The sequence below is a fragment of the Eptesicus fuscus genome, chromosome 5, assembly GCF_027574615.1.
Source record: "Eptesicus fuscus isolate TK198812 chromosome 5, DD_ASM_mEF_20220401, whole genome shotgun sequence".
Classification (NCBI taxonomy): domain Eukaryota; kingdom Metazoa; phylum Chordata; class Mammalia; order Chiroptera; family Vespertilionidae; genus Eptesicus; species Eptesicus fuscus.
Genome location: NC_072477.1, coordinates 62,403,216 through 62,424,504, shown reverse-complemented (window position 1 = coordinate 62,424,504; position 21,289 = coordinate 62,403,216). Strand labels below are relative to the sequence as shown.

The 21,289-nt window shown below is 39.6% G+C and overlaps 1 protein-coding gene across 1 annotated transcript in view; it reads left to right on the top strand.

Annotated features, from left to right (window-relative positions):
- Nucleotides 1-1,492: 1,492 nt before the first annotated feature.
- The window catches only part of LOC103287392 (gem-associated protein 8-like), a 55,759-nt gene continuing 35,962 nt past the window's right edge, over nt 1,493-21,289 (top strand). Inside the window, exons 1-2 of the mRNA XM_054716268.1 lie at nt 1,493-1,540; nt 12,117-12,175. The gene's annotated coding sequence lies outside the window, so the exon portion shown is untranslated. The remainder of the gene's footprint in view (nt 1,541-12,116; nt 12,176-21,289) is intronic.

Genomic DNA, 21,289 nt, shown 5'->3' with positions numbered 1-21,289 from the left:
GGTTCACTTCTTTACCATTCTTTATTCAGACTACCTCTTTGTCCGCAAAGCTAGTTGAGTTCCTGCTCTACAATCAACTCACCAAAATCTTTAATAGAAAATGATTAGGCTAGTTCACTGTATCCTAATAATGCAAACTTACTGAACAATATTGGAAATTGCCCATGGGACTTACCTGAACTTGGATTGGAAATAATAAATATCACTATATCAAATAAACTTAGCATTTTTGTTCCTGGCAGTCATTCTATAAATATGATGTAAGGTGGTATACGTGTGGTATGGTGAGGAAAGGTACTTGTGGAGAAAAGCTCTATTTCTGGAAATTGTGAGCTGAGATTTATGTGACTACTCAATCATTTGAAAGGTGCATATAAATTTAAGGGGCAGGGCCCCCACCCTACATTTGCATAGCCGTTACACATCTCTTTAAATATTAATACAGAATCAAAATACTTTCTACTTACAAACTCCTAAGGGATATCCTGCTCCTTGAAGGTATTTACTATGTTTTAGTGTTAAAGAGCCATGTTTTCCCCATTTTAATAAAGGATCATCTAATAGTTTTTTTCCCTTAATATTTTAAAAAGTTAGCTTTAAATAATGATTTCAAAAGGATACCCACATACTGTATTACACACTTAATGAAATCACCTCATCTTTCAACTCACCAAGCTCAGAGAACACAGCGCCAAAGCAAAGAATCTCTTGGCCTTCTCCATCCTCACCCTTCCTTCTCCAAGTTTTCTAACCCTGGCTCCGTGGAAGACTTGACTCTGCTTCTTGAAATTGTGAATTCATCCTAGCCCCGGAGGCAGTGGTTACAGTGGTTTGGAGCGGCTCAGAGAAGTCTCACTGCCTGGGTTCTAATCCCAACTGCCACTGAATAGCTGCTTTAATAGCGGGTCGTTAGCAAGATACTTAACCTCTTGGTAACTTAGTTTCCTCACTTGTAAAATGGGGATAATATTCATCTACTTTGCGGAGAAACGAGCTCCTTCTTATACAGCGTCTCTGATAGTGTTTACTATTATTATTATCACGGAGCTCAGTGCATGGCTAAGGATCAGTTTGTTGGGACTTCTTTAAAAGTTTGGCCAACATATGCGAACAGGCAGGAAATTTGAAGAGCAAGGGCCAGCTTTCTGATTCTGATTCGGTCTCCTATTTAAAGGAAATCTGGGCGCAGCTCTCCTCGCAGGGAACTTCGGGATGCTACAACCACCGCTTGTAGAACGGACTGAAAAGCTGGGAGAGGCGCGGCGCGCGGGGACAGAACCGGGACCAGACCAGGTCAGGCGTGAGACAGACACTCGCGGGGCGGGGTCCTTCCAGGCGAGGGGGCGGGAGTCGGCTGCACGTCTGGGTTGGATAGAAAGAGCTGCCAATCCTGCGAGGCGCACCATGGGGACCAATAGATTTCTCACTCCGCCTTCAGAGGGCGGGAGAATCGGGGCCTCCTTGAGGAGGGCGGCGCCTCTAGTACCTCAGGCTTGAATACTGGCGGGGTCGTCGACGAACCTCGGCCCGCTAGAGCAGGGTGAGCGCGGGGAAGGCGTCCGAGAGAGGCCAGGGAAAGGGGCAGAAACGGTAAAGAAGGGAGACACGACCATCGGAGCTGAGAACTAGGAAGCCATGAGGCCGAAAGGGTGGGCGCGTAGGAGGGCCTGGAGAAAGGGAAGGAGGTGGCGGGGGCGTGGGAGGGGCGGCGAGGTGAGGAGACCCAGGGGACGAGGAACGGAGAGTGCAGGCGGGACACTGAAGAGCCGGATAACCCACTGGAGTAAGGGAGGCCCTAAGAATTCGTCCCAAGTGGGGCAGTAAAGCAAAGCCTGGGGAATTTGGGAGTCGGAGCTCGGTCTGCGCCTGGCGGATCGCCACGGTAGCCCCCCTTCTGCCTCAGTTGGCCTGCAGATTAACCTGAGGGTGGACGCGGCGTCTGGCCTTTTAAGTCGGGGCTGATATTGGGAGTTTCCCTCGGTCCCTTTGAGTGGGACCGGCATTCTTCCCAAAGGACTGGACCTAGGCAGCCTGATCAGCAGATTCAGCAGTAAATGGAAATCTTCAGTGATCTGTAAGTTACCGCCAGATCACTCACGCCCTCCAGTTTTGAGAAAGGAGCATCTCTATGTTCACCTCCGCCTTTGCACCGGCTCCTCCGGCACATTCTCTGACCTACACTCCCTGGAGACAGTTTCCGCTGACTTACTGCCACCTTTCTGATGAGTTTTCTTTCATTGACTTTCATGTTAGACTATTTTCTGTGGTAGCACATCCTCCCATTCCACCTCCACCTGTCCTTGAGCTCTAGACTCACAGGTAGAACAGGTATGGGGCTTTCAAGAAAATTTAGTAGAGACCCCCCCATTTTTAGGTGAATTAAAAACACTGAGACTCCGAAGGGTGAAAGCGACATGTATTGAAACCTTAGTAGGCACCAAAAGTCATCCTTGTTGATTTCTAATTAAGCACTAGCATTGGAAGACCTGCCTTAAACCAGATGTCAAGACCTCATAAATATCTCAACTTTGCCTTTCCACCAGAGGTAACTGAGATTCTGTCCAAAGTTAGTGCTCTCCCTCACTTCAGTAAGAATAAACTCAGCTTTGTTTTATCAACAGGTTGTTTTGGTGACATTTTGGTGGAGCTAAAAGAATCACCTCTCAAAAAGTAGTACAAAATAAAACAAATAAAACCAGGGAGGGAGGAAAAGGATTGGAAAATTAAAAGATCAATTGAGAAGTTCTAACATACAAATTTTAGGAATTACAAAAAGAACAGAGAAAATTTCAAAGAAATAATTCAAGAAAATTTTCTAGAACTGAAGGACATGTACTTGTAGAAGGAAGACATGATGGATCAAAGGAGACTTATCAAGGTTAAAATCATAAAATTTCAGAAAAATTTGAGATATAGAAGACAGGAAGTTCTTGGTTGCAAGCAGATAAAGATTATTGCCACCAGAGGGCAGTAATGTCTCAACGGCTCTATAAGATGTGTGTGTGTGTGTGTGTGTGTGTGTGTGTGTGTGTGTGTGTGTGTTTCCATAAAATTTCATCTCTTTCCAGAGCTCTAGAAAGAGTTAGGCTCAGTTTGAATACATTCCATCTAGTCACACTTGATCAAAGCTCTCACTCTGATTTTTTGCCTAAGAGGCTCTGCTAACAGGTCACCATACAATCAGCCTGAAGGAAGAAAAGACTCAGTTCTCATTGAGGAATTGGCTCCTGTGGCCCTGGGTAGGGGGGAAGGAGACACTTAAGAGAATGGACTCTGAACTATAATTGTCTGCTGTGGACACGACTTCTGTCATGCAGGGGTTCTACAAACCATTCATTCTCACGATAACTTACTGTACTGTGCGAGGCACCAGGAACACCCCAGTTAAAATCAGACATGGTCTTTGTCTTCACAAAGCTTACATTTTGAGGGAAGAAATATGCAGTATACTAGTTGAAAAAAAAATATATATATATGGAATTTGATAGAGGTCAGGGTGGAAGTAAGCAGACCAATTAGGAAGCTATTGCAGATGTCCAGGTAAGCGATATAGATGAGTTGGATTAGAGCAGGGGCAGGGAACCTTTTTTCTGCCAAGGGCCATTTGGATATTTATAACATCATTAATGGACCATACAGAATTATCAACTTAAAAATTAGCCTGCTATATTTGGTCAAAGATTTAATTAACTCACAGCCCTAATGCCTTGGCAGGGCCAGATCAAATGATTTCCTGGGCCTTATACTGCCCACGGGCCAGACATTCCCCACCCCTGGATTAGGGTGATGGTAGGGGAAAGAGAAATAGATGAATTAAAGATATACAGGATGGGGCAATAGTAGATTTACAGTTGTGAATACATGAAATCGTTTATTCTTGTATTATTAATTATTGTATTATTTTCCATACGAATAATTGTAACCCTGCTTTTGCCCCACCTTGTATTGGAGGTCGAATGAACAGGTCATTGTCTAAAACTGGGAGGTTAGAGCATTAACCCCTGGATTGAGCAAGTGGATGGGTTGCCATTTTCTTAGGTGGAGGAGGTGTGGAGAGAAAGGTTTGGGAGGAGGGGATGGTGGATAGAATCAATCAAGAGTTCAGTGAGGAACATTAATTAAATTGGTTTTTCTCCCCACTTATTTGAGTTCTGGTGAATATTGCTGATCCAGGCTAGGATGGGGTTTGTTCCGATCTACTGCACAATAGAATGGCTTGGTTTGACATCCTTGGTTTAAACTGACTCACATTTGGCATTAAGTTAAAAATTGCTATTAATTCAGTCCCCTACAGAGCCGTAGCAAAATCAGCTTAAATTTGCAGTGTTGTTTTGTGTTTTTTTTCCTCCCATGATGGCCATTTGAGAATTAAAGAGAACAGGCCACGTTTTTCAGTGTTTTCATTTGTAACCTAGAGATTGAGTAGTTCTGTATTGTGCCCATAGTTAACAGGTACCTCAGTCACCTTCTTTGACTCATTGCATTCTCTTTGTACCCATTTGTTTGGACCTTTGGACTGTGCTGTTTTGAGGGTAAGAATTGTATCCTTTTAAACTTTATACTTTTATATAATTCAGAACAGTGTTTTATAGATTAACTAAAGGCCCGGTGCATGGATTTGTGCACGGGTGGGGTTCCTCAGCCTGGCCTGAGCCCTCTTGCAATCCAGGACCCCTCGGGGGATGTAGCAGTGCCGAAGTGGCAGGCGGCCAGGGAGGAGTTTCAGCCGGGGCCGGCGCAGCTCTGTAGCTCATCCCGGCCTGCCACCGCTGCCCAGTAGCACTGCCACGGAGGCAGGAGAGGCTCCCACCGCCGCTGTGCTCGCCAGCCATGAGCCCGGGTTCTGGCTGAGCAGCGCTCCCCCTGTGGGAGTGCACTTACCACCAGGGGGAAGTTCCTGCATTGAGCATCTGCCCCCTGGTGATCAGTGTGCGTTATAGCGACCGGTCGTTCAGTCACAATGGTCGCTTAGGCTATACCCCTTCAAATGATAATTTATATATAAGAAGCAAAAGGTTTACAAATTATAAGTAAAAGCATCTTTAGAAAACATGTTATTTTTATTGTTGTGTAACATGCAATCTAAGTAAGAACATTATGCTTACCACACAGGAACAGTACTAAGTTAAGTCAAGTCTCTAGCTTCCCCTTCCCAGATTGCTACCCATAAGCATTTTCTCTGTAAAAAATCTGACTCTCCCAGTGCTCAAGAGGTTAACAACTGTTGTCAAAGGACAGGAGCCAATGCCTGGCAGAGGATGTAACATTCCTCTGAAAGCTGAGTCTCTCCTTGCCTTTCCTTCTCCTCCTCCAGTTATGTTGTTTTTGTGCTGTGGTCTGGATTCTGGATTTTCAGAACAGTCTTTCCTTATTTATCTTTACATGTGTGATTCTTGTTTTTATGATCCAAAGTGTACTATGCAATAAACTCCTTGGGAAAATAATTTGTTTAAAGCCCCATGAAAAGTATCCTTTGAACCTTTGCCTGAAGTGGTAAGGCAAAAGGGCTGCTGTCTGGAAGCCAGGCTCTGTGGTGAGTTCTTTCTAAGCAATGCAGATATGGGATATTTTAAAAAACTGAAATTCTGGGAAGCTTTTTATGTGGCAAGTTTTGATTCAAAGTATTTGGAAGGATAGTTTGGAAATGTTATTCCACACTTACACCTCAATTTAAATAATAAAATATGTAAAATAGTTTTCCTATATATTATTCCCCCCCAATTCAGAAGACTTCCTAGTCCCAGGTTTTTCTCATAAAAATAACTTCTTGATAGTATAATTAGTCAAAAGAACAAAATAAGAGGTTTACTATTGCAGGGAGATAGCAAAATTATCATTATGTGCAGATGACAAAATATACCTAGAAAACCTAAGGGAATCAATTTACAAGTTATTAGAAATAATAAGAGCATTCAGTAAGTCAGACATTACATTTTTATAAATGCATAAAATGTGTACATTTATGTAAGTACAAATATACATTTTTAGAAATGTATAAAAATCAATAGTATTGTTATATTCCAGCTAAAAACAGCTCAAAATTATAATAGGTAAAATTATAAGAAGCGCAATAAAAACAGTAACAGCAAATCACAATAGGAAGTATGTTGGACCTAGATGAAGAAAAATAGTAAACTTAACAGGATATAAAAAGGCTTGATCAGAAGACTCCATGCTACAAATATGTCCATTTCTCCTGCATTAATCTGTAGAATCAATGAAAAGTCAACAGAAACTATAACTGGATTTTTTGGTAACTTGATCTTTAGTTCAACTGAAATAGTAATTATGTGAAATTGATTAGTGAGAGAAAAGGAAGGAAGGAAAGGAGGAACAGAGGAAGGAAGGGTGAGTTATAAGGGAAGACTTAGCTCTGGTAGCCAACCTCCAAGATGGACCTTAACTGCACATTACAAAATTTTAAAAATATTCTTAAAACACCAACTAGTCAAAAGTCAGTTGTGAGATTTATTGTAACATTTTATAAAATGTATTCCTTTCTACCACACCTCCCCCAAACTTATTCTTTTAAAGAATTGATCACTCAATACAGCTGGATCTACAGGGATAGTAAATTCTGTTTAAAATGACTATAAACAATTCTAGAGTGCCAGAACGAGATCACACAGAAATGAAATGCAGTTGTTGCAATACTATCTTCTGGAAGAACAGAAATCTTCAAAGTGTAAGCATTAAAACACTGATATATTCAATCAGAGGCCTATAGGCAAAGATACTCAGTGATTAAGTGACCTACATATACCTTCAGCTTTTCTTCCAAATATTAAATATAGGAGAAAACCTAATTTTAAAAATTCTCAGGTATTTTTGGTGGTTTATGAATTACAGGAGGGGCTGGAGGTTGAATTGATCACCAATGGCCAATGATTTAATCAATCATGCCTATTCTTCATAAAAACACAAAAGGACAGGGTTCAGAGAGCTTCTGGGTTGGTAAACACAGAAATGGCAGGATGCCTTAGATAGGGCGTGGAAGCTTCACCCCCATTCCACATACCTTGACAGATGCATCTCTTCTATCTGTATTCTTTATCATATCCTTTTATAATAAACTGGTAAGCTCAAGTAAATGTTTCCCTGAGTTCTGTGAGCCATTCTAGCTAATTAATGGAATCCAAGAGGGTGGGAGGTCATGGAAACCTCTGATTTATAGCCAGTTGGTCAGAAGTATAGTAACAACCTGGACTTTTGACTGGTGTCTGAAGTCCAAGGAGAGGGTCTTGGAATCTCCAATCTATAGTTGATTGGTCAGAAGCACAGGTGTTAACCTGGCCTTGCAATTGGCTTCTGAAGTGGAGGGGCTGTTTGAAGGGACTGAGGCCTTTGCCTTTGGAATCTGATGCTTTCTCCAGATGGATAATGCCAGAATTTAGTTGAGTTGTAGGACACCCAGCTGGTGTCCTGAGCATTGCCTGGTAGTGTGGGGAGAAAACCACATACATGTTGGAATTAGTCTCAGAACCATTTTACTTAGACAAATACTTCATCTTGAAGTATTTCCAGTGAATTTTTCATCTCGCTTATAAATAACCATTCTGTGTTTGTGGCTTACCCTTATTGTGCCTGGTTTTTGTCTCTTGTGCTAAATTTGATTTTATTTGTGCCTCAGAGCAATGCTTTTAAATTTGCTTCAACCTAAACTTTGTACCTCTTAGGACATTCCTGAGTCCCATAAGTCAACACAGCCTCCCAGAAGCCCAACATAGGTATGGAGCTCCAGGGCCTTGCTTGTTCAGGAGGGATATTTAAACATATAACCAAATTGTTATCTAATTGTTAACCAATATATTCCTGAAGTTCAGCATTAGTGAATATCTAGTAGGATAGATTTTATAACAATTTGACCTTAAAGCTTAGAGAGCTTTTCTGGTATAGACTACATAAAAGTTGTTTAATATTACCTACAAGGTGTCTGAAATCATAGCATAGTCGAGCATTCAACATTCTACACAAACACAGAAACTGGTTTGGCCAGTTGGACTAAGTTAGCTGATCCTAATTATTTACTATTTTCAATCAAATAAATAATAAATAACTAGGTTTGTTATATCAAACAGCCATAAAGCCATTGTAATAGAATAGTCCCAATCTGGTTGGCAACTATGTTTTATTTATTACTCTAGAATGTTTATATTATTCATATGAACAAGATATTATAAGTTTTTTAGAATATATGATTTATAAGCATAAATTGCTTGGAGGAAAAAAGTATAAATATTTTCAATTGAATTATTTTAACTCCTGCTTTGTTTCCTGAAATGTTTAGCCTTCCATGTGTGCTCTTAGAGTTTTTTTTTAGTCAGCCTCTGTTCTAGTTTATTGCTGCATAATAAACCACCTCCAAACCTTGCAACGTGAAAACAACAGTTCTTTTATCCTCCCAGAATTCAGATAGGGCATGGTGGGGATGTTTTGTCTCTGTTCCATTATGTCCTGGGCCTCAGCTAGGAAGACAATTCAGAAGAATGACTAGAAACTGGAATCATCTGGAGGCTTTTCCCATGCTGGCACCTAAGCTGGGATGATAGCAAGGCTGGGCTCAGCTGGGGCTGTTGACCAGAGCACTTACATCGGCCTCTCTCCTCTCTGGCCTGGGCTTCTCACAGGATGGTGGCTAAGTTCTAAGAGGGAGCTTCCTGAGAATTAGTGTTTCAGGAGACCCACACGGAAGCTGCAGGGCTTTTTATGACCTAGTCTCACAATTCACATAACATCACTTCTTCCGAACTCTATTGCAGGGATCAGTAAGCTATGGCCTCATGCCAAATCCAGTCTGCCACTGTCTTTGTAAAAAAAGTGTTGATGGAACACAACCATGTCCATTCGTATCATCTATGGCTGCTTTTGTGCTATGATGCATACTTGAGTAGTTGCCACTGAGACCATATGGTCTGCAAAGCCTAAAGCATTTACTGTCTGGCTCCTTACAGAAATGTTGTTTGAGCCCTGCTCTATTGATTAAAGCAATAACAACCCTGCTCAGTGTCAAGGGGAGGGGGAATAGACCCCACTCTTAGTCGGAGGTGTGTCAAAGGAGGTGCCGCATTTAAAAATACCACCTTAGCACCTGTTTGCCCCTCAGATTTAATTATTGTTTAGTCTTTAATTTTGTCAGCTCCTGAAGGTAAATGGTTGGCTAATAATTCTTTCAAAGAAAGGTTAATATGTGTTCAGAGTAAATGTCAGAGGTAAAGAGGACCTTTAATTCCTTAAAAGAGAAAAAAAAATATGGGGGGTGCGAGTGGCCGGGGAGAGATCAATGGGGGAAAAAAGAAGACATATGTAATACTTTAAAAATAAAGAATTTTTAAAAATAGTAAAAAATTGTCTAGTTAGGTCTTACTTGGTCAACAAGTTTCAGGTTTTAGAAATCATTACATACTTATGAAAAAAATTAAATATGCTATATTGGTATCATTTGTGTTAAACACCCTCCTCCCCCTCAATTTCCTCATCTATAGAATGAGGGGCTTGGGTAGTCAGTGTTCTCAACCCTAGCAGCATATTTAAATCAGGGAGTTTAGGTTCCTGTCCTAGATAATTAAATCAAAATATCTCTCGGAAGGGCCCCCACTGGTTTGTTTGTTTGTTTGTTTGTTTTAATAGGAAGGGAGAAGGAAAGAGGTAGAGACATCAGTGATGAGAGAGAATCATTGATTGGTTGCCTCCTGCACACTCCACACGGGATCGAGTCCTCAACCCCGGCATGTGCCCTGACTGGGAATCGAACCGTGACCTCTTGATTCATAGGTTGATGCTCAACCACTGAGCCACATCGGCTGGCCCCCACAGATGTTTAAAGCTCATCAGATGACTTTAATATATACCCAGAGCAGAGAAATGTATGGTTAGGTGAGTTTAGGCTTCTTTACAGATAAGATTAACTTGTTCTGTGATTGTAAATGGATATGAAAATGAAAAGTTTTCCCATATTTTTTATTTATGCTACTGAGAAAATTATTTGGAATAAAAGTTGTACATTTTACTATGATAAACCAACATGATTTCATTATCTCACAGCCCTTTGGCCTAGCTGATTTAGCATGAACCTAAGTCAAATATTTTTATTTTCACATATCTTTTGACCTACTGATTATCTCTGTCATTTCACACTGAAGTAAACCTTTTATTTTTCTTGTTTGTTAATAAACATGCTAGTATGACACCTCTTTTCAGAATGACATTGAAACCTATCTGCACATATGTATTAACATAGTGTTTCTCAAACTTAAGTGTGAACATGAATCAGTTGAGGAATCTTGTTAAAATGTAGATTGATTCAATAATTCTGCAGTGAGAATCTGGCTTAAGAATCTGCATTTCTAAAAAGCTACCAAATGATTCCCATGCTATCCAATCATCATCCATGCACTACACCTTGAGTAGCAAGTTAAAAACATACTCATCCAAAGTAGCTAATTTAGCTCAGAACTGCATGTTCAGTCTCAGAACTGATTGAGGAAAAATAATGGGGTCACAGGAAAGAGGGAAGGGGTGTTAAGAGTGATTTTAAGTTGTATTGTACTAAGCATAATGGCAACTCTTATTTATTTGTTTTCTTTAAAAAATATTTTCATTGATTTTTAGAGAAAGAGGAAGGGAGAGTGAGAGAAAGAGAAACATCAATATGAGAGGAGAACATTCATTGGCCACCTTCTGCATGCTCCCTACTGGGGATCCAGCCCAGAACCAGGGCATGAGATGATGCCCAGCCAATTGAGCACACCGGCCAGGGCTCTTTTTTATTTTTAATAATAATAATAATAATAATAATAATAATAATAACTCACTGAGAAAAGTATAGAATTCTGTTTTTATTTCTTCCCATAGGTTTTACCAATAATTACTTTCTTCTGCTGTGTGATACCTGTCCTCTATAATATAAACCTCATGCAGCAGCTAATCCTAAGGTAAATTTAACAGCTGAGAGCTCATTTTGTTAGAGACAGCATGGTATAGTGGCATATGCATTGGACTAGATGTTAGAAGACCTGGATTCTTGTCTTTATCACCTTTGGACTTGTGACCCTGAGCAGGTCATTTAATCTCCTTCAGCCTCAATTTTGTCTTTAAATCTAGGCTAGTAATTGCTATTTACCGTACGGTATTTTAAAAAAGCAAATAAGATCATGTGAAAGTGTGACTTGTACATGTGACTTGTACATGTAACTTATTATATTGTCCACGGAGTATTCTTGACTTTAGACCCACATATAAGAATATATTGTCTATGATGCTGTTAACCTTCAACTATCTTCACTAGTACGAGGAGCATTAACAAGAATTGGATGATAAATAAGGCACCTGGAGACTTTCTCTGTCTTAGAAAGGCCTGAGTTCAAAGAATTAAAAAAAAAAAAAAAGGAGTTTTAAGAGTCATGGAAGAAAGTTTGAATAAAGATTCCTGGGGAAAATGGTGGTGAATGCAGACTCTTCATCATCCTAGAGACTTGGTCACTGTCTCCTTTACACTTCCTTACCTGGCATTAGGGAGCATCAGTTGGTATTGATGGGAAGGTCTTAAACTGATTGTAATTAAGAGCCAATTTTGAATAAAACAAATAAAAGAAAGGAAACAGGTTTCCCTGATTTTTTTTCAAGGATCTCAGTTTAGAGGAATAGTTAACATCATGTCTTTCCTTTACTCTCTAGAATGCTTGCTGCAGACTAATTTACTCTCACAGTTATAGAGCAAATCAGGAGGTTTGGCTTTCAGTACAGTAGGAGAGTAAATATATTAATTTAGAAAAAATTAATTCAGCTCCTATGGTTGGATAAAAGTCTATATGATGATTCAATTAAGTTTATGAATGACCTCAGGGTGATAATTTGCAAGTGGAAAATTGAGTTGGCTCTTGAGGCAATTTTGCCTGAGCTCATTCAAGCAGCCATCTCTGCACTGGGGGACCTGAGGGAGGACCTGGAATGGAACCCCATATACAGTAAATTCCAGGGGGATTGACTGAAACCAAAGTAAAATCACTGCCCAGACCAGTAAAGTGACCCACATGGTACCAGTGAATAGTTCTTGGGATCCATTTAAGTAGAGAGGATAATACATTTTTATTGTGTTTATTTTTTCATCTTGCTTGCAGATTACTTTGGGCACAGTCACCACAGAAACTCTTGAGTGTAGCAGGAAACATTTTCTGGGGTAAGTAGTATATATTTTTTTCATTAGGTAACCTCAGGTATTTTTATAAGAACATCTCAGAGACCCCAAAGCCTTGCTGGGAATAGGTTTTTCAATAATTTTCTTGTAAGAACTTTCCACAATGATAGAAAGTCATCCCTGCTGTTTATGTCACTTGAGGCCTTCCTGATGGTTCACTACCTAATTCTCCAAATTTAGGTTCCCACACTAAAATAACTTGCTACTTCCACTTCTGAGGTTGTTTCATGAGCAGAGTAGCGAGTGTTCTTTCATTTGTGGCTGCCCATATCTTGTTTATCTTTCTTGTTTATAGACAGAGACACGTCTAACTCATCTGTACATTGCAGACTGTTGCTCTTTAAAATCATGCCTTAATGACTGGGGACATTGCAGGAAGTGTGATGTGTGTCTACATGTCTTTTGTTAAGCTTTTGGCAAAAGCCAGAAAACCAGACACTGATCCATGGAAGAAATGTAAGCTTCTAATATTGCATGTTAGGCATGTAATATGGTTATATACCTACCCCTTCCAGAATAGGATGGACTTGGAATATGTATGTGGGCATTTACTTCCCAGTTTTAATAAGCATTTTTGTCCTTTAGGGAAGACTAAGGTAAAAGAATGAGAACCCCAGCGAATTTCCCATTGAATTCCTTGAATGAACATACCCTACATATGGTGTTCTTTTGGTCCAGTCTAATTTATCCCTGGGAACATTGCTTGAATAGCAATAACTATTTTTAAAGTAGCCTAACTTAAAAATACCACCTTAGCACCTGTTTGTTCCAGAAACCACCATGACGAGATGTTGAGAAATCCCTTCAGTGTACTTGTCCTGCCATCTATACCTACCTAACCTTAGGAGGAGATTGAGGAGTGCTCGTCTGTCCACACACTTTAGAGTGGTTAAGGGGTCTCTTATACATCCAGGGTAGACCCAGAGGATAAGGCTTTGAGCAAAAGGTTCTCTTTAGTCTTGAGTTAGCTATTAGGAGAACTCCAGTGGGACAGTTTTGTTCTAGGTCATCTGAGCATTTCTTTTTCCTTTAAAGAATTCCAGGGCATTCCAGTTTGGCTCAGAATATTTGGAGCTTAACTGAAGTAAACACAATTTTCTTGGAATAGCTGTGGGCTAGAATAGTTTCACCTCATCCCCACCTCTGTCAGCCTGCAGTCTCTGAAGCTTCCCTGAGGTGCAAATGTGGGTTACTCAAGGACTATGTACTCCCCAGGCATGCCCAAAGATGCAGACCCTATTGCAGCAGTGCTTGTCTGATACAAATAATATTGCTTTAAATCTGCAAGTTAAATTTTACTCTACCAAAAAGAAGAGGATAAACAAGCATCACTGTATACCATTACTGAGACCAATATTCTTACTGTCTAAAATGAAGTTTAATTCTTGCTTGATATGCCAACACTGTGAATAATATGACGAGACTCAGAGATGGGATTGTAGGAAATACTTCAAGAAAATAGATTGGGATAATATCTTTTAAAGTTTATGAATTTCTTTCTCCTCTAATATTTATTAGGGAAGAAATTACTTTTCATGGATTCTGTCCATGCTGGAAAACTGGGCTGATCTGAAGGCAGCTGACACCAATGTCAGACTCATCATCTAGACAATTTTTCTTCTCTATTTTGGAGTCTTTGTCTCTAGAACTCACACCCACAAAAATATATACTAATATAATGGCAACAGCTTTTCACTGCTCTATGAGTTATAAAGGTAAATTCTGAGGGAACATTCTTAGAATGCTGAGAGAGAAAGTTATGGTGCAATATTTTCAGGTTCCTGTGATGGAAAATTGTGATGTTACATTGTCCTGCCTATAGGCCAAGTAACCAGTGTTATATGATCTGGTCTTTGTTCTGGTCAGCCTCTAATTGTATCCACAGACTTCTTGTGACAGTTCTTTTCCATTGAAGAGAGATGACTGATGGTGTTTTCTATTTTACTGAAGCTATAACGTTCACTATACTTAAATGAATTAAGAATCTCTAATGACATAGTCTTCATGCTTTTCATCTAACTCTCAATCTTTATTTTTATTGTAGTACAGAAAAAAACAAAGTTTTGCTTTGTAATAGTTTTCTGAAATTGTTCAGACTTAAACCCAAACCTATCAAATAAGACTACTGAGTGAGACTTTATTATCAAGATGAACAACTTTGACTGCTCAAGTTTTTGTCTTTGTCTTTTGTTGTCACATCTCTTTTCTTTTTTGTTAATCCTCACCTGAGGATTTTTAGACAGAGTAGAAAGGAGTAGGAGATACACAGAGATACACATAGAGAGAAACATAGTTGTGAGAGAGACACATCCATTGGTTGCCTCCTGCATGCACGTAGACCCGGGGTGGGGGACTAAGCCTGCAACCGAGGTTTGTGCTCTTGACCAGAATTGAACCTAGGACCATTCAGTCCGTGGGCCGATGCTCTGTCCACTGAACCAAACCGGCTAGGGTATCACATCTCTTTTCTTGCCTCATCTAATATTATTCCAAATCAAATCCTAAATATCATATTATTTTATCCATAAATGCTTTCCATATACATTTGAATAAGGCCAATTATGTCAGGAAATTAAATTGATTTGTAGAAGCCAATGCTTTGTGTACAACCCAAGTAAAAACAATGTTTTATAAGGTGACAAATTATTCTATGATAGATATAAATATCTATTGCACATAGCTATTTCAACCTTCTTTGACTCACTGAGAAGTCGCATGTTTTAGTTTGTCTACTGTGGTCAAAGCACAAACCATGTAGTCCACAAATATCTACAAAACTTGTTCTTACCTCATATAATATCTTGTATTCACATAGAGACTCCAGAGTTTCCCGATTACATAAAAAAACAAAAAACAAAATGCCAGTTTTCAATCACTCTCTACACATAAACATTTTCTATTCTTTAGTATGCATTCAAGAATACATAAGTTTGACATGGAAAAGATGAATTTTGCTGATTTTATTTGCACATGTGTCATAAAACCCTTTTAAAGGGCAAATTTTTTAAACAATTTTTCTCCAAATCCTTGAATGAAACTGACTTTCTGAAAATGTGTCCTAGTTACTCTAGCTTTGAGAACTCCAGTTATAATGTTACAGTCTTAATATATCTAATTATCCTATATAATAAAAGGCTAATATGCAAATCTACTGAACAGTGGAACCACTGGTCACTATGATGCGCACTGACCACCAGGGGGCAGGTGCTCAATGCAGGAGCTGCCCCCTGGTGGTCAGTGTGCTCCCACAGGGGGAGTGCCGCTCAGCCAGAAGCCCTGAGCCAGGCTCATGGCTGGCGAGCCTGTGGTGGCAGGAGCCTCTCCCACCTCCGCGGCTATGCTAAGGATGTCCAACTACCGGAGGGAGCGGGCCTAAGCCATCAGTTGGACATCCCCCGAGGGCTTCCAGACTGCAAGAGGGCACAGGCCAGGCTGAGGGACCTCCCACCTCCACCCCTGCCCTGAGTGCATGAATTTCGTGCACCAGGCCTCTAGTAATATATATATTACCCCAGCAAGAATGCTGCTGCTTGAGAACAGAACAAATCTGAATTTGTGTGTGTTGGCGGGAGAAGGAGAGGTGAGAACTGCTCTAGGGCTATGATATGTATAAGACTTCAAGTTGATCCCTCTTCATGTCAGCAGGTATTAGGGCATTCATTTTTTGGCATGGAGAGAGTGCAGTAGATAATGATTTTTTGTTCTCCCTCCCCCCACACTTCTTTCTCTACTGTCTCATTCTTTAACCCAGCTGCTAAATTAATCATTCTTTTCCTGTCTTTCCCTTTACCTTTGTATTGTGGAGCAAGGGGAAAAGACAGGTTTGGAAGAAAAGAGCCTATCTAGGAGTTTTTTTTCTTAGAGGCTGGCTCTCTGCCCCTGCTCTTGAATAATTGTTGACAGTTTAATTCATTTTTAAGTGCTGATCAGAACACAATTATCAGCAATTATTACAAAAATGTATAGCAAGTCCACCTCATGAAACTCTATGGCTGGCAATGCTAATTGTCAGAATTAAATTGTCATGACACTATTCCACAATTTAATTTTTTTTACCTCTCTCTCTCTCTCTCTCCTCTCTCTCTCTCTCTCTCTCTCTCTCTCTCATTAATTATTACGTATCTCTAGAGTACCTACTAAGTGTGAGGTGTCAAGGAAGGCTCAAAGGAGATAAAACCTGCACATAAAGATATAATACAGCCTGGACGGCATGACTCAGTAGTTGAGCATTGACCTATGAACCAGGAGGTCACGGTTTGATTCCCAGTCAGGGCACATGCCCAGGTTGCGGGCTCGATTCCCAGTGTGGGGTGTGCAGGAGGCAGCTGATCAATGATTCCCTCTCGTCATTGATGTTTCTGTCTCTCTCTTCCTTTTCCTTCCTCTCTGAAATCAATAAAAATATTTTTTAAAATATTATAATACAAATTAGAATGTGGTATGTTCTATGTTAGTACTTCTGAGACCACCTACTAAATCAATCTCTGGTTGTAGGGATCAAGAATCTGCATTTTAGCAAGCCTTCTATGTGGTTCTCATGCACATTAAAGTGCTTTATATGTTTAAACATAGACTAGAAAGTCTAGAAAGTGGTCACTGGGACTCTGAGCTCTTTGTTGAACTCAGAGGAAGCAGTTTCTGACAATGTTGTGGAGGGGAAACTTCAGATATAAGTGGTTGAAGTGGATGGTAAGAAAGCAGAGATGGGAAATATAACCAAAGCTTTCATGAAATTTCACTTTGAAAATGGGGGTTAAAGGAGTGAGAAATGAGAGGTAGCTGAGAAATTATATGATTTAAGGGAAATTTTTGTTAAAATAAGAGATTTGAACATGAGCACTTAACCTTTGTCTCTTTTTTAATAAGGAAAATAATGCCTATCTTGAAGTTTGTTAGAAAAGTCAAATGAGATAAAGTATGCTTTGTACCTGGGATGATGCCTAACATATGGTAGATTCTTAATAATAGATATTAATATTCATATACACCATTTAAAAAAATATATTAATATTCATATACACCATTTAAAAACAACAGAGTATATGCTTCCCATGTTACTTTGTTATCAGGTTTTAAAATATATATTTTTTATTGATTTCAGAGAGGAAGGGAGAGGGAAAGAGAGATAGAAATATCAATAATGAGAGAGAATCATTGATCAGCTGCCTCCTGCACACCCCTCACTGGGTTTCGAGCCCGCAGTGCCCTTACTGGGAATCAAACTGTGACCTCCTGGTTCATAGGTTGACGTTCAACCAGAGCCATACCAGCCGGGCTGTTATCAGGTTTTTAAACTATCTTATTTAAAATCAAGATTGTACTCTAATTGAGGTGTTTTGAAAATTTTCAAATAAGTTGGAAGTTAACTAATTGGTCATGATTTAATCAGTTGATCATTTTGATTTTGTAATTTCCTTAGCTTTCCTCCTTTTAGACTGAGTTCTAATCTTTTTAGTCTAGCTTCACATGTGAGCTACTTCCCTTAGTTGTTTTTTTTTTTTTATTGTCTTTTAAAACTACAAGGCAGTCATACAAATGACTACAAATGAATCATGCAGATCTTATACTGATTTGGTATATTAGTAGGTTTATTTTTATTCACATTTTTAAACATAACCTTTTATCTGTAAGTCACATATGGAGTTACCATATGATCCAGCAAGCAATTCCACTCCCTACTCAAGAGAAATGAAAGCAAATGTCCATACAAAAACTTGCACCTGAATCTTCATAGCAGCATTATTCATAATTACCAAAAAGTGGAAATAACCCACATGTCCATTCATCAGTTGGAAATAACCAAATAGCCCACAAATAAAATGTGGAATATCTATACAATGGAATTTTGTTTAGCCATAAAAAGGAATGAAGTCCTGATAAGAGTTATAAAATAAATAAAACTTAAAAACATTTTGCTGAGTGAAAGAAGCACTTAACAAAAGACCACATATTGTATGATTCCATTTCTGTGAAATGTTCAGAGTAGACAAATCTATTGAGACAGCAAATAGATGAATGTGTAGGCTGAGGGCCTGAAAGAGAAATGGGGAGTGACTGCTAATGGGGTATCAGGTTTCTTTGTGGGATGGCACTTTATAGTCTGTGTCTGATAAGCTGATATCTGGAGTCCCTGTGGATATGTTTCTGTTGAACGTTGTTTTGCTGAAGGGGTCTTTTCTCATCCTGCATCTGTCAATCAGATTGTGTGGGTACTTTGTATAGAACACTCTATTTTTACAAACCATTTGAAGCCTAGATGGATGTTCTCTTTCTTCAAAGTATAAATTTTGATTGCCTTTTTCAGGCACAAAGTAGTGCCAACAAGCAGGTCCCATCTTAATCCAATTCCAGGCCAGAGATTTTTCTGTACAAGCCAGATTATTTGAATCTGGGCTGCAGACAGTGCGAGGGCTGGTTACTTTCACTTCACCTTAATTTCTGGTGTGCAGCTGGGGTATGCACAGCCCCATTGAGGCAAAAGGGACGTCAGTACTACTGATCCTGTCTTTATTTTAAAGTTTGATATTTTGTTCATCATGGATTTTTCATTAGTTTTAACTGCATTAAAGTTTTATCTATCTGGATTACTGAGGGTTTTGGTTCTCCTAAATTGTGTGCTCCCAGGTCTGCTCCGAGCTTTGGTATTTCTATATCTACTTTGGGATTTTTACATCCTGAGAGTTTGAATAGACAAAGATGTGCGTTCCCCAACTTCCTCTAAAATCCCATAGTGATTTTGGGTGCACTCTCTCAATTTCCTCCTTTACCATGCTATTTAGAATTAACTGTCTAAAGACTTCCACACAACTAGAGACTGAAGTGAATTAAACATAAACATTTATCTTCACTTTCCCCTGAAACTGCCCTAAAGTGATAGTAGCAGAATAACAAGGTAAAAACCTACAAGGACTAAGTGAAGAGAAAATAAGAGCTGTCCACAAATTTTTGGAAGACATGCAGCTGATGGAGTGATGCCTGATCTCGATTATCGAAGTACAGGAAACAGAGACCTACTACCTACAGAGACAGATAATGAGAAGTGAGCCAGTTCACACCACAAAATCCCACTGAAAATGTGTTGTTCTTGTCATCAGGGAGAGGCAACAACAATTTGCATTCATATGTTATAGTCTATAATACTTATTTACTGTATCATCTCGAAGATTATTGTAACTCTCCCATGTCACAATCTGGTCAGGTGGGACCTAGATCTAGTACAAAGAACAATGTTCTAATAGACTATACTGATTATCTTAGAAACTGAGTCAAGCTTAAAGTGACCTTACTATGACCATAAATCATATGACTGACTGATTGAGGATGATTGATTAACTCCAAAAAAATCTAGGGTCTTGCACAGACTATGAAATTTGGGGCAACTGCATGAGCTGAAAGGGTAACAATATGGAGCTTTGGCTGGACTGTTGGGACTTTGCTGTGAGGCAGCCTCTAGCTGTGATGCATACCTTCTCACATTGTTGGTGTATCGTGTCCTTTTCCTGCAATAAACTAAGTTAGTGAACTAAGTGACGGGAATCTGAGTTTGTTTTTTACATTATTCTAATTTCTGAAAAGAATGTATGCATCCGAAGAGTTGACCAAAAAAAATCTGAGATGGTTTCTTTTTGCATTCTCCTGAACTATTGGGTAGTATTTGTATGTAGTTACAAGTTAACATACTATCATGTCAGACCCATGACCTTTATTTTTAAAGGCTATTCCTAAAAGGAATACTTCGCTTTTTACTAGGAACTAGGCTTGCTCTACAATGTCAATATTAGGTATTTTTATTTAAAATTAAGTTTATTTTTTATGACAATGGTCCATCTTAATATGCATAACTGTTTCCTCTAGACAGGGAGTTACAAAGAGGCTTGGTGTTCCCTAGGAAGAGTGTTAGCCTGAAATTGTTAGCATGTTATCTGGACACCTGGGAACAGTTGGTGGGCCTTCTGCAGATCACAGAGAAGCCACTGGTTGCAGGAGCGGTAGATGGTAGCTAGAAAGCTGATAGCAGCTGTAGTGGAGACTGGGCTGCTTCTGTTTTCCTCCACAACCTTGACAAAAGAGCATATACAAGAGCAGTATCACAAGATCTAAAAATAGGGAATTTACTAATTACTAAGTTGAGCTCTCTTTGTTGAAAATTTTATCTTGTTTAATAGCAATGCAAAAGGCCAACGGAAGGGACACGATGAGATGAGGAAGAGAGAAGAGTCCAGGATATCTTGGTGAAGAGTCAATTGTGATATTGTGTTGAGCCTGCAATGCCTTTGCACATCCAGATAATGTCTACATGTAACAGGACAATAAGAAACTAGGAAAATTCCAGGGTAGGTGGAAAAGGGAAACTGAGACAAGAAACTTAAACAAGACCAAAAAGTTTGGGCTGCTTGCAGCCAGCTTGTAAATTGCAAGACCTTATCTTCCCTAACCGAGGACACTGGAGAGCAAATGTTTTATACCCTCCTCCCTAACCAGAAAATACATAGTTTACATCACCCTGTCCGGGGAAAATAGAGAACAAAGACCCAATTAACGCCATTTGTGCCAGCCAAACCCAAGGACAGATGAAGTTGGGGAAAAAATAACAAAAACCTCATTAAAGCCAGACAGACCTAAGGTAAAAGTAAAAGACCCAAGAATAATCCAAAACTCCCCTATACACTCATTTTAATACACCAGCATATTAAAAATGCATTGGGAAAGCTGATGAATATTCTCCTGAACCCTCCCCTAAGATTCTTGCCTACACAAAGAAAAATAAGTAAAAAGCCCTCAGGACAAAGACTCAAAGCGGTCTCAGTCTAGAGTATGCCTATGCCCCTTCCCGAGCATGAACTTTTTATTCTTCCTACATTCTAACAGTCCCCACAGGACTTGCAGCCAGGGAGCGATGGGCAGTGGCAGCTCCACCCAGGTTCACCTCCCGATCCTGTCTCCAAGGCCCCCTTTTCTCTGACTTCCCAGTGAGCTAACAGCAGCCCTGCTTGGCTCACTGCTTTCCTATAACATTTCCAGAGAGCCAAAGCAGAGCACCGCCTAGGCTCTCTCTCCCCTGTTGTTTCTTCTACTCTAATTTCTTCCTTCATTTCA